The following is a 14298-nucleotide window of genomic DNA, read 5'->3' on the forward strand; positions in this document are numbered from 1 at the left end:
TATAGAATAGGCTAAGTAGATGTGGGCTTTTAGGTCACAGAAAGCAGCCTTTCCTGGGCATTTTAAAGAAGAAGATAAACAACCAAATATAGGAAAAGTATAGGTTTAGACCCTTCATAAAGCTCCAGATAGAATTTCAAAGATGGTCTATTTATACTGTGCAAACTGTTTTCAACTCTAAGAGCTATGTTTATATATGCAAATAAAACAAATGAAATGAAATATTTATTTGAAACAGGGTCTTTCCAAAGTAGAAGGTTCTCCCAAAGTTTTGAGACCATTTGGCTAGCTTTTTGCCTCTCCTTACCTCCAGAAGAAGATCAGAGGTAGCTTAGCCAAACTGGTGGGATAAATTTAGGAGACCAGTGAGCAAAAAACAGAGGAAAATCTATGTGGATAGCAGGTCCAAGGCAATATAAAAGATGAAGCAGCCAATTAAAAAAAAATTGTTACACCAAAAAAGACTGGTGTAGTAAATATTTTATGGACATCGTAATATGTACATAGGAAGAATGTTTCTACAGTAAGTTTTGGCACCTTTTTCCTATTCCTTTGTACCTCTGCCACTCAAATTGATTTGATCTGTAATCAGGCATTTCCCAAGAGGTGTTTTCTACCTCCTTCTGAGACATTTACAACAGCTACTACCATTTGGTGCTGGTGCCAGGATTGATCGGCAGGACTGACAATAACCCTCTCTTCATAAATATGGAAAGCTAAAAACAAAAAACAAACAAATCCCAGAGTAGAAGATTTTAACTTCTTTAAAAAAGAAAACAACCCTTTATTTAAAAATCTGTATAAACTGAATGACCTTTAAACATCCTAAAGGTCTTATTAAAGTAGAAATTTAAAGTAATATTTAAAGATGCAGGTATATACACAGGTACCTTCTTCTGTAGCTTACAATAGGCCGTTACTATTTTACTTATTCTAACTCTAGAGTCTTTCAAATCTAATTATAATTCACATAAGAACTTGTACAAGTAGACCTTAGGCTGGGCATATTCCCTGCTCCATCGTTCCATTTTTACTAGGAGTGTTCCTTTTCAGAAATTTGACCTCAATTAATGTAGATACCAATCACACACTCCTCTGTATGGAGACAGAAAAAGCTTTGTCCATTGCTTCAAGTGTGGGTCCTGATTCATTCTCTTCCTTTTGAATTGCAGGCAATCCAATTGTTATATGATACATTTCATATTAAGTTTTAAGAGAGGTTGCTTAATTCTCAGGGGCTTTGGTGAATGGAAAATTAAACTAATTTGGAAACTATACATCCCTTAACTCCATGACAATGTTCTTTTTACTAATATGAAGGAACAATTATTCCTCTGGTTGATAGCTCCACTTTTTCCTCTCTTCTTTCTGTCGTACAGATAATTAAAAATAGTGGTTAGAATCATTTAGATAAAACAGCAACATGGTGTGTTAAGCCAGTCTTATAATTTCTGGCAAATTTTCAATGTAGGTTTTTGACAGAAATTCTTTGTTGAGGTACAAAATTATCTATCTTTAATGTAAATCAGATATATTTCAAATAATATAAATTATTTTTCACACTTAAAAATTATTTTCTTTAAAACAGTGCTTGCACCAGGCCAGTGCTAATTCATTCACCTTTTTTTTGGCATTGAAATAAGTTATTTATGTCTACATCTCACTTCTGGATGAATATAGCTCTTCTCTGAGCCAACCAAAGCTCAGATCCCTGAGCTGCTTCTACTCTAATACCTCCTCATGCTGCTCAGTTTCCATAAGTTCATGAAAAAGTCTCTGAAATATTATTCTCTCCAGATTTGTCTCTAATCTTCCACAATCTACTAGCTTCTTTAAAAAAAAAAAAAACCCTTTAAGTCTATAGACAGTCAGGCCTGGGACCTCATTCTAGGGCCTCCATTCTCCTGCTCTGTGGATGCCCACCCTCCCATCAGGGTTCAGCCACTTGGGAATCCTTCACTTTTCCCCCCTCGTCAGTCACAATAGTAGATTAATGGCCATTACTATCATTGCAATTAAAACATAATCCAATTTCTTCCTCTTTAGGTACATTAGGAGCTCTTAAGGCATATCTGATTCTAGGAGTGTGAAAATTAGTTTTACAATAGTGTGTACAATACTGTATACTATTATATATACTATCGTGGTCTATTAGATTGTGAAACATTTAAAAGAAGTACAATACAAAGATTTTGTGCTTATGGAACTTGTAGTATAGTTAGAAAGGGAAATTAATACTCATTGGATAATTATGTACTTCTATAAGCAAATACCAAATTGTATAAATATTATGCATAGCTAGTATTTATTGAATACATACCATATGTTAGGCATTATCTATGCCTTATTTCTAATTCTGACAACCCAACTTTTAATTTATTACTATCCTATTTTACCTGAGAAATCTGCATGTAGGACAGTTAAATAAGTGAAATAACTTGTTCAGGGTTACACATGGTGAATGGCTAAGAGGGGATTCCAAGCTAGGTCTGTCACATTCTATCACTGCTCTAATTAAGAGTCTTCTTGACTATAGTGGTGGTTTTTTTTTGAAGATGCCCGTCTTGAGCGATGCATGTGGGATGGGGAAATGTTTTTGAAAGGGTTCACATTGGAGGCATGCAGGAGAAGAAATAGTGAGGAGCAGCAGTGTACGCTTAAGTATAGGCATTCCTACAATAATTCCAGGAGTCCCTGCATTATGCTATAATATGTGTGCTGGAAAATATTTAGTTGTAGGTAGTTATGATTGTTTAACAACTCTCACAAATCACTTATTTGGAAATATATTTAGCACGGATGGCTTGTCATCTCACTGTGCTTTAATAACCAAGCAGTGAACTGCTCTTCCCAACTTAGAGTATTTTTATGCATTTATATTATGTGTAAATAATTCATTAAGATCCACATCATCTTAGTCTATTATATATTTCAAAGAAAAGAGGCAAAATGGTTTCATAGTATGAAAGCCATCGTGGGTTAAAACACTATACCATTTTCTCTACCAAGACAGCTTTCAGATATTGATTTAATTTGGATCACTCTATTCATTTTAAACTGCCCCCAAATAGAACTGTTTCCAAGTTAGGAAACCAAGATATAGAGAGGCTAAGTGATTTGACCTTACCTTAAAGTTAGTACCAGAGCAGAGCCTAAAATCCAGGTCTCCTGCTAGCTGGGCTAGTCTGGTTTCTACTACATTATACTTCTTCTCAAGGTAAGTGTTTTATGACAAAAATTGTAATAAATCTCAACCTGGTTGTCAGTAGAATCCTCCAGCTATAGAAAAAAATCAAACTTGAGGCCAGGTTTCAAGTATCATTTTTGTTTTTATTTTTATTTTTTTGAGAAGGAGTCTCACTCTCTTGCCCAGCCTGGAGTGCAGTGGCGCAATCTCGGCCCACTGCAACCTCTGCCTTCCAGGTTCAAGCAATTCTCCACCCTGAGCCTCCAGAGTAGCTGGGATTTTAGGTGTGTGCCACCACACCTGGTTAATTTTTATATTTTTAGGGGAGATGCGGTTTCACCATGTTGGCCAGGCTGGTCTCAAACTGCTGACATCAAGTGATCCACCCACCTCAGCCTTCCAAAGTGCTGGGATTACAGGCATGAGCCACCACCCCCGGCCTCAAGTGGCATTTTTACTGTGTCAGGAAGGAAGAGCCTGAGTGGGAAAGCACTCCTCATTTTCTACTTGATGGTTTGCTTTCTTGTCATGTGTTGCATAGGGATTTTCTGATTCTTCAAACTGGATTAGTAGATTTGCAACAGTCCACATTCAAATAAAGCATTTTAACAAGTAATAGACACATTTATACTTCCTGAATGTGTTACACCTCCTCTCTGTGGAAGCAGGAAAGAATGGGAGGGTCAGAGTACACAGGGTTCGGATTAGCTAGTCTGAACAATTTCAAGGACTCTGGGACACAGGAGCGGTCCCCCAGTTGCCTGGCACTTAATAAGTCCTGGAGCAATTAGGGCAGGTGGATGGTGGCCCGGAGTGTGAAAGCCCTGTAGTGGAGGTGGTTGGGAGTGTGTGCTCTGGATTGGTTGGTTTGCCTTTGAAAAGAGTGCTCCAGTAAGTTGTTTACTATCTCTAGAAACTGGCTAATCCTGAGAGGGTCAGTCCTTCCAGAATGAGTGAGGCCCCAGATGTCAAAGCATCAGAATACAAAAAATAAAAAATCTAAAAATAAAAGAGACGGTTAATATGGAGGGAAAGTTCTTGGGGCCTCAGGGGCAGTCTCTGTCACTAATATCACTCTGACAAATGCTGTGATTCCCAACTCTTTCACTACAGGATTGGTATATTTTTGGGTCTTAGTATTTGGAGACCTAGTACATTGAGTCAGGAAAAGATCTGACAGATTTTCTGGCTCAACCTCCTCATTTGATGATACTACTAATAATAGCAACATTTATCAAGCCCAGTGCTGACCCATAAAGTGAGCCCTTTATGTTTCTATGCATTTTAAAATTTATTTTTTGCAACAACCAAATAAACCAAGGTGGTATTATTAGCTCTCTTTTATAGCAAGGAAACAGAAAACCAGAAAGACAAAGTGATTTGCCCAAGGTTATATCACAAGCAGGATTCCAACCTGGGCACTGAGTGCAAAGCCCATGTACTTGAGCACATGGTAGAAGAGATCCAGGAAGGCCAAGTGATTTGTCAGAAATTTCAGATCTGATATTAAATTCCACATATTTTAATTCATAGCAAGTACTTTTTCCATGCTGTATAATTATTCAGTATCTTTCAGTAGTTTCTTATGACCTGTCCAAGATATTATTTATAGTTACAGAAAAGAACCAGTTGTTTTGCTTGGAACTTACTATCTGGCAGCATGAGCACTTTGTGCATTATCTGTTTTGTGTTTAAAACACATAGATATGCACAGAAGGAGGGACTGGAACACATTCAACTAACTTCTTCCTGCACATTTCTGGAATGCTGTTTCTGCTGTTGGAGAAAGTGCACATAAAGAAAAGGGCATGAAAGAAGGAGTCTAATGGCATAAATACCTACAGGAAAATATTTCTGCCTATAATCTTTGCATTTGGTGCTCAGGTGGCCTAGTCACCCTACCCATTGATTCCAGGATAACAATCAGGTCCTCTAGTCTATTTATAAGGAAACAACACTTTCTGCCCAGGCGAGCTTCTTAAGAAAACCACCAAAGCCAGTGACAGCTGCCAAGACCATTCTTGGTGCTGTCATTTGTATGCTCTTTTCCCCCATCACATTTCTTCTAACTTAGCGTCTGCTTTTCCTGAGAGATTGAGAAAGGCAAGATTTAGTTTTACTCTTGAGAGGAAGCTGATACTGTGTCTGAAATGTCAAGATGCCTGAAAACATTCACTCTGTCAGGCAGCTGAATGCAGGAGCTCCTACATCCCACTGTGTTTAACCACTTTTCTCAGCATTGACAAAATACAAAGGATGGTACAGACGTTGTTCCTAGCTTAATAGAGTTTACCAGCTACATGGGAAGATAGGAAAACAAACATAGAAGAAAGGATCAACCTGTGGATCAGTAACTGTGTTCTGCCAAGGGGTAGAGTGGCCTAGTGGCTTGAGCAGGGACTTTGGAGTCTGCTGACCCAGGGTTCAAATGTTGCCTCTGATTCTCACTAGGGTGTGACCTCAAGCCCTGACTTCTCTGTGCTTCCATTTCCTCATTTATGAAGTGGGGGAAAATAACACCTACCCCTGAGCTGTTAAGTATTTGCTATTGTAAATTATACTTAGTTCAATACTGGGCACAAAACAGGCACTCACAAATGTTAGTTTTCTTCTTTTCTAAAAATAGTGTACCAAAATTCAGACTTTTGTATTCAGTTAAGTAATTTAATTGAATCCAATACTTGTTGGTGCCTACTGTGTGCCAGGCACTGTGCTAGGCATTGGACACATAATAGTAGAGCATGCCAAGGATCTGCCAATTGGAGCCATAAGGAGATGGAATTCCACTGCTGCTGTAAATGGTCCAAAAGGCCTGAGCACAGCACACACAGGGAGGATGCCCAGCACCGTCCTGGGGACTCAGGAAGGTTTCCTGGGTGTATCTATATCTGAGCTGAGAACTGACAAATGGAAAAGAATCATTTGTTGATTGATTGATTCATTCATTCATTCACTCACTCACTCAGTATTTACTGAGTTTTTACTATGTGCCAGATACCATGGAGGAATTAAGGATTGAAAGCAAAAATACACAAGAAATACAGAGTGTGATAAGTGCTGTGGAGAACTAAGCAGAGCCCTCTGATAAATGAAAAACAACAATGGGAAGGGGAAGCGTATTTTAGGTGATCAGTGCGGATTGATACAAGACGCTAACTGAGCTAACAAAGCCTGATTTTCCTCCCATTTTGCCCCCATTTGAGCAGAGGTGGATTGATACTGTTGGGGCTTGACGCTTTTACACTTTGCCAGTCCTCTTTAAGGAAAAAGATACACAATGTCTTTCTTATGAAGAAGTGACAGAAAGCAGGTGACCATACAAACACATTGCTAAAGCCCACTTGGAAGGTACTCAAAGCCTAATCTTTAATCAGCTTCACGGAAATCCACCTCTACTTTTGTAGAAAATTTACCTGTGTGTCTATAGGGACTGAAAGACACATGTGGGAGATGGGAAACATCGACAACTAGTACGAAAGAGCAATGTACAGTGGAACATGCAGGCAAAGATGTGTGAAGACAGTGGGATAAAGAAGAGGCATCGGGGCAGGAGACTGGATTTGAGACCTCTCTGTGTAACCTTGGGACAAATAACTTCACCTTTCTGGGAAGCAGTTATCTGATCTGTAAAATGAAGAGGGTCCACTCAACTGAAAAAAAAAAAAAAAAAACTAACCCCAAATTGGCATTCAGTGATCCCTAATGTGCCAGGTACAGCTGTGTGTGCTTTATAGGTAGTGAGTTATCTAATCCTCACAAAAACCCTGTGAGATAGATGCTATTCTTCTCTTTGGTTTACAGATGAGTAAACTGAGGCACAGCGTGTGTGAATACCTTGCCCAGGGTCACATAGACAAGAAGTGGCTAGCAGATCTGAGTGTGGACCACCTAGCTTTGGAGCTTTTTCTCTTAATCCATTCTGCTGCACCCTTTCTCTATAAGTACAACATTTGAGTAATTGCTCTTGACCAGCCACTGTGCATATTTTATTTGTAATGCTCGAAATTTTATTTGTAACCTTGAAATGTTGGTATTAATATTGCTCTTTATAAGATAAAAGGAAACCAAGACTCAGAGAGTTTAAATAATTCCCCCCTGGCCACATAACTCTTTCTACTGCTTATAGAGTAGCTTCAAACCTTATAACTGATTAAAATAATAAATCAAATGGTAGCCAACAATCAATGGAGGAAAAAGTTTTTCCAGGAATATGTAAGGTACAGATGGACAAATCATGACATATTCCATCCAGATTGATCTCTTTCATGATCCTCTAGTCAGCCCGATTCCTACAGGACTTCTATCCCAAGACTGCTAAGCAGCTCTCAAATCTTCTAAAAATTCAAATACTGGCCAGGCACGGTGGCTTATGCCTGTAATCCCAGCACTTTGGGAGGCCGAGGTGGGTGGATCACGAGGTCAGGAGTTTGAGACCAGCCTGAGCAACATGGTGAAACCCGGTCTCTACTAAAAATACAAAAATTAGCGGGGCGTGGTGGTGCACGCCTGTAATCCCAGCTACTCAGGAGGCTGAGACAGGAGAATCCCTTGAACCCGGGAGGTGGAGGTTGCAGTGAGCCAAGATCGTGCCATTGCACTCCAGCCTGGGTGATAGAGCGAGACTCTGTCTCAAAAAAAAAAAAAAAAAAAAAAAAAAATTGGAATACCATAGTTTTGGTAGCAGAGAACGGCAGTTCTGTGTAACTGAAGTTTCAGATAAGTAAAACTTCACATTGTGAGAACTTTAAGCAAATTAAATCTTTTAATGAAAATTCTCCTAATATGTGCTGCACATTTGTTTATCATAAGGGAAAAAAAGAACATGAAAGATAAGCCAACTTGACACTCAGGATTATCAGTATCTGATGATGTTTTCTGTATACTTGGTTCTACTTAGTATGTTTTCTTTTCTTCAGTGTCAAACTGTCCATCTTCATGTTTCTAGCTGCTTTCCTTTCTTGTTCTAATTTTTAACTTTCATTATGTTTCTTTTTTCTTATAAACCATGTTCATTGTCATTTGTTAGCCAAGTTGAGAGGAAAGTGGCTCAATACGTAGGTATGAAGATCTTTTAAATTGGTATGCATGAGCTTCGTAGTAAGGGCACTGGGGAGAACTAATTTAATCTCACAGAAGCCTCCCTTTGCACTGTTTTGTAATCTTCATAAATTTACCAACCAAAATGTTTAACCTGCCTGAACACATTGGTGTTACTTTTATATTAGGCCTATTCTAGACTTACTTGGTTCCAAATCCACCTAAGACAAAAATATCACACAGTGGTTTTGTGATCAAGAATGGGCTCCAAAGCCAGGCTGTCTGAGTTCAAATTATGGCTGTAAGATTTATGGATATTATGACCTTGGGCAAGTTAATTAACTTCTCCATGCCAGTGTTTTCATCTGTAAACAGGGGACAATAATAATACTTTGCTTATAGTTTTATTGTAAAGATGAAATAAAATGCTGTTTACAAAGTTCTTAGCGCACAATACCTGGCATGTAGTAAGTACTCAAGAAACAAATCATTATTATTCCTCTCAACAGCCTTTATATTATGGGCCAAACCTATTGAATGCCATACTTTCTGAAACAGCAAGTAGTAGTACTTTTTTTGGTAAATAAATTGCCAGTTTGCAGGCAGGTATTTATATGAAGAACTTCAATTTTGGTGTCCTGAAGTAATGATATATACAAGCATATTGACAAGGTGTCATATCTTCTGGACACCTGGATTGCTCTCACCAACCACTGGTAAATTTAAATACGCCCAAGTGCAGTGAGCTGTGTTGTTGAGGTGTTTCCTGGTGTTTTGGAGCCATCTATGCATCTAAATAGAGTCATCAACTGCACAGGAAAGGCAAACCCATACAGCTTATTTATTAAATGCTCATAAAATTGATGTCCTGCCCTAGAACAAAACAATTATAAATCATTGGATCCACAGAGAGCTGTAATTCACATACTGGGATATGATTTCCTCAGGATATTGCCTAGTGATGTCAGCAGCTTCTGGTCTAAGATGTGAGCTGTGTCCATGCCACCAGGTCACCTGTAGTTATTTTTCTGTTGATTGATTTACAGTTATACTGAACTGACCAGTTGTTCTGGCATTAAACACAGCTTAAATTCGGTGCAAATTAAGCATTTAATTACCCCATATTTATTTTTCAAGCCAGACTTAAGAAAAAAGTACAGCATTTTCCTAGTTGGATAGTACTTATTTTCAGTAGTAGTAGGCATATTCTTCTTTTTCCTTCTGCTTTTACTTTCCTAACACTAATTTTGCTAGTCCTGAACATTGCTACTGTGGCAGCTAAACAGCGAGGTAAGAGATAGCAAATGTGAGAGCATCACTTGATACAAATCTCTTTGCTGAAGGTGCTGATGCATATGAAGAGAGGGAAAGCAAGGTCTCCATCTTGTTTTACAATCTCTGGAAGCAACTAAATCAATTTAAAAAATGTTTACAAAGCATCGGGGCCAGGCGCAGTGGCTCACACATGTAATCCTAGCACTTTGGGAAGCTGAGGCAGGCAGATCACGAGGTCAGGAGATTGAGACCATCCTGGCTAACACGGTGAAACCCCGTCTGTACTAAAAATACAAAAAGTTAGCTGGGCGTGGTGGCAGGTGCCTGTAGTCCCAGCTACTTGGGAGGCTGAGGCAGGAGAATCACTTGAACCTGGGAGGCAGGGGTTGCAGTGAGCCAAGATCGTACCACTGCACTCCAGCCTGGGCGACAAGGCGAGACTCCGTCTCAAAAAAAAAAAAAAGCTTACAAAGCATCATGTGAAAAACAATAGAGAAACAATAGAAAAGTACAAAGGAGACATAAAATAAAAAAGAGTTGAAGTAGGTAAAGTATGAGAGGGTTTTGGAGAAAAACAAAGAGGATAATTTAGGGGAGTTTAATGATTTTACAAACGTGTGTGCAGGCTTAGGGAAGTAATAAGGGAAGATGCGGACTCCAGAGCTAGCATCAGAGAGTCATTACCACCCCCTTGGACTGAAGGGAACAGAGAAAGAGCAGTTAGGAAAGAACTGCAGCTGTAGTAATAGGAGAAGGACATCACATTAGAGCATTGGCCTTTTAGAACACAGCCACTGCCAATCAGTAGCTCATCATGGAAGGGGCCACAGATGGCTTGGACCTGTCATGCATCCCACCTTCTGATCTCTTGCCTGTGCCTCTCATGGGCTGAACCCACCTTGAGGTTAGTGGAACAGGGTGGCAACTGCTCTGTTTTAGCAGTTTACAAAAGTTAGTCTCCAGGAGCACAGGGTAGGGTGAGATTTGGTAAGGAATGGATCTGGAATTCAAAGAAACATATCCAGCACAACAAAGAAGGGCTGGGATTCAGAGGGGGCCTTCCGCCTTGCCAGGCTGAGTGCACTCCCTGCTGCCTGAGCAAGGTTCCCATACAACAACAGCCGACCCACACTGGCCTCTGACAAACATGTTTCCCCCAAAAGATCAAGTCAGTGTGTTTTTTATAAAGGGCCGGGCCTGGTGGCTCATGCCTGTAATCCTGACACTTTGGGAGGTGGAGGCAAGAGGATTGCTTGAGTACCTGGAAGTTCAAGACCAGCCTGGGCAACATAGTGAGACCTCACTTCTAAAAAAAAAAAAAGGTCAAATTTATTTAATTTTTAAAAACACTTGAAAATAATATTACTTGTTATAATTAAATTCTTCTCACTCTTTTGGTAATCTGGTGGGTGGTAGATTTTTTTAAATGTTTTTTTTGTTGGAGATGGCAATCCTCCGTCAATTACCCATTTGTATTTATTTATTAACATTATTTTGGTTTTGGAAGCCCAAATATCTGGGATTCAGTGATGTGGAGGGTACTATAGATGCCCCTGGGCTATGTATAGCTGGACAGTATAAAGGAAGCAGCTGGAGAGCCAGGCAGGGGCTGTATTTTAGTCAAACAACTCCTGGTGCAGCTTAAAGCACCAGACATTTATGAATGACTGCAGTGTGCTACACAAAGTGCTAGGCCATGGAGGAGAGGGAGCCAAGAGTTTTTTTTTTTTTTTTTTTTTGAGACGGAGTCTCGCTCTGTCGCCCAGGCTGGAGTGCAGTGGCGCAATCTCGGAAGCCAAGAGTTTTTAAGCTTCCTATCTTCTCGTAACTTACTAAATAATGACATAGAAACAGGCATGGAAATAAACAAAAGACCAGCCAAATGAGAACAGGCTTAGCTATAGCAAAGGGATCAGCCACCATCACTTGCATTTTGGCAGAGACTCAAAGGCAAGCAGAGGAGTGGGAAAGCTTTATAGCGGAAGAAAGGAGAGCCTTCGGGTATGCCCTGGTTGCGGGCTGTTAGCATGGGGAAGCTGTAGGCATGCTAACATGAAGTGAGACATCCTCTGTGATTGGCTGGTGGTGCATATTTTGCTTTCTTTGATTGATCCTAAATTGGAAGGAGGGACAAAAATTGGGGAAGCTGTCAGTTATTAATCAAGTCCTGGCCCTTTTGGGAAAATTATTACAAAAGTTTTTGCTAAGCCTCCAAGATTATCACTAATTAGAGCAGTGTGGCTTCCCGCAAGTCTGACTTCTAACGGGCTGGCTTTCCTGGTGTTTATTGTAGATAAGGAGGTTGGTTTCCTGGGAAGGTTGCTGCAGGTTGTGGGTCAAAGTTCTGCTTTTACATGTGTTCTGAGTGTTGTCTATCTGTACATTCAGTCTCACAAATACACCTAACTCAGAATCAACTTTAATAAGAGCAGCAAGAGAGATAGCACAAGAAAAAGTAAAGGGTTTTGGATGTCTGATAGTTTGGCTCTAGGCAAATTATTAAACTCTTTAATGCATTGGTTTTAATTTTCTGTAAATTAAGGATAATAATATTTGCCTTGTAGGCAAAATATATTTGGCTTGTAGGGCTGTTTTAAGGAATAGTCTAACGTGTGTATTGTGCCTCTTATGGTGTTCTCATATTTTTTGAACTCATTTCACCCTTAAAAATTATTGAGGTCACCTTAATGGGTACAGCACACCAACATGGCACATGTATACATATGTAACAAACCTGCACATTGTGCACATGTATCCTAGAAATTAAAGTATAATAAAAAATATATATAAAATTATTGAGGTCACCAATGACCTTGTTTGTATGTGGGTTATATCGATATTTAATGTATTATAAATTAAAATGAAGAAAATTAAAAATATTTATTTTCATTTTAAAATAACAATAAGCCCATTGTATGTACACATAAAGAACATATTTTAATGAAAAATAACTACATTTTGAAAGACAACACAATTAGTTAGAAAAGTGGCATTTAAAAAAATCTCATTATATCTGGCTTAATCAAAGACAGCTGATTTTTCATATCTGTTTCCTTATTCAACCTGTTGCTTTATCACACATCATATAACCTCTGGAAAACTCCACTGTACACTCATGGGAGAAAGACAATGAAAAAGGCAAATAAAAACGTAGTATTATTGTGAGAGTAGTTTTCAATTCAGAGACCCTCTGAAAGACTTTAGGAAACTTCAGACCACATTTTCAATACCATGGCTCTAGACCATAGAAGGCACTGATATAAATCATTAATAACATTAGCAGAAGACTACATCATTGTTGGTGTATATCACTAGGGGCACTTCTTTATGGAGGTGCATCTTGATAAAGAGGCCTTGTTGTCATCAATGATTGGAAAACTCCCATATGCTGGCAGATTAAAGGCAGGAGATCTTCTGACAATAGGTGGCTTCCCTGGAAGCCAGGTCTGAGGCTCAGGACAAAGAGTGCAGGTCTTGCAAATGAAGACTAAACCAGAGAGAAGTTTTTATTTCTCAGCAGTATCTGAGTGAGAGAATGAGTAAATGAAAACACAAATACACACTGTTTATACCAGCTATTTTCAACAATATGGCAACAGCAAGTGCAAAGGACTGGAAAATAGGTCCTGTGGCCCCACCTCACTGCTCACATCTGGCTCACTGGAGCAACAGTCTTCCCAGTTCTGAGAAGAGAGGCAGGTGACAAATATGATGAATCCTCCTTCCTCCATCCTCCATTTGCTTTACAAACTGGGCAACTGAATGGAGAAGCCATTGGGTTTTCTGGCAAAATTCTGAAAAAGGGAGGATAGCTGGTGAAAACAAGCTCCTGGAATCTGAAATCCGAGTCTTTCAAAGTTTATCAGAAGCTAAATGTTCAGTTACATGAAGTTATGCATGACTGATAGGCTAATGTCTCAAATATTTAATGGTATTTAAATTTTAAAATAGTAGTTTGTGAAGGAAAGGAATGAATGAGCTTTTAGCAACAAGTTGAATCGTGGGTCATCTTCCCTGGCCTCTTCAGATTAGAGTCCCTGTGTGAAGGCTGACTCAGACTCACAAGGCATATTATTGACACTTTACTGTAATTGAGAGGGAGAAATGGACTGTTATAAATTATTTCATTTTAGTTAAACAATAGATCTGTCCTCCTACTATAAGAAAGGAAAAAGATAATAATTTTGTTTTTTGGAGTTTTTCCTCTCTTCAAATTTTGCAAAGCAATTAACCTTCAGGTTAAGACAAAATTCAGAATATTTTATCTCTACCACTTAATTTGTCACAAATTTACAGTCAATTGGAAATATAATAAAAGAGTGAGAATTGAAAGCATTTTTCTTACTTTGCTGTCTGGCTAGCTTCTGCAAATGCTGTAGCAAGGTCTGTACATGTGGTTTTGAGAATGAAATTCTAAATTGGGTTTTGTAATGACATAAAGGCTGAAAGCAGAGATTAAAGGAGAGAGGTTTCTTACTCAGAGATGTGAAAATCCAGATCTGCTGAGACCTTTCAGCCTGGCCTTGATGATGACACATGAAAGTGATTCTACAGTTGGGAGGCATTCAAGTTTGCAGATGGTCTCATCTCAGAATATGAGAGAGATTCACATATGAAAGCAACCAGACAAAGAAGGCTGTAGAAACTAGAAGCCTGGGTGAACAGTTTTTTACAATGGGGTTTATCAGAACCGTTGTCTCCCAGAGGAGTGTCGGTCAATAATTTTAACATAGAAACCATGGTCTCTACAGACCTCAAAGTGTGGTCCCAGAGTCAGTCCCTTGTCAGAATCACTTGTG

General features: G+C 39.1%; 1 protein-coding gene across 2 annotated transcripts in view; it reads left to right on the forward strand.

Moving 5' to 3' along the window:
* RAB3C (RAB3C, member RAS oncogene family) overlaps nt 1-14298 on the forward strand; it is a 310982-nt gene that overhangs the window by 36563 nt on the left and 260121 nt on the right. The gene's annotated exons all lie outside the window — the stretch shown is intronic.

The sequence above is a fragment of the Nomascus leucogenys genome, chromosome 18 (assembly GCF_006542625.1).
Source record: "Nomascus leucogenys isolate Asia chromosome 18, Asia_NLE_v1, whole genome shotgun sequence".
Taxonomy (NCBI): Eukaryota; Metazoa; Chordata; class Mammalia; order Primates; family Hylobatidae; genus Nomascus; species Nomascus leucogenys.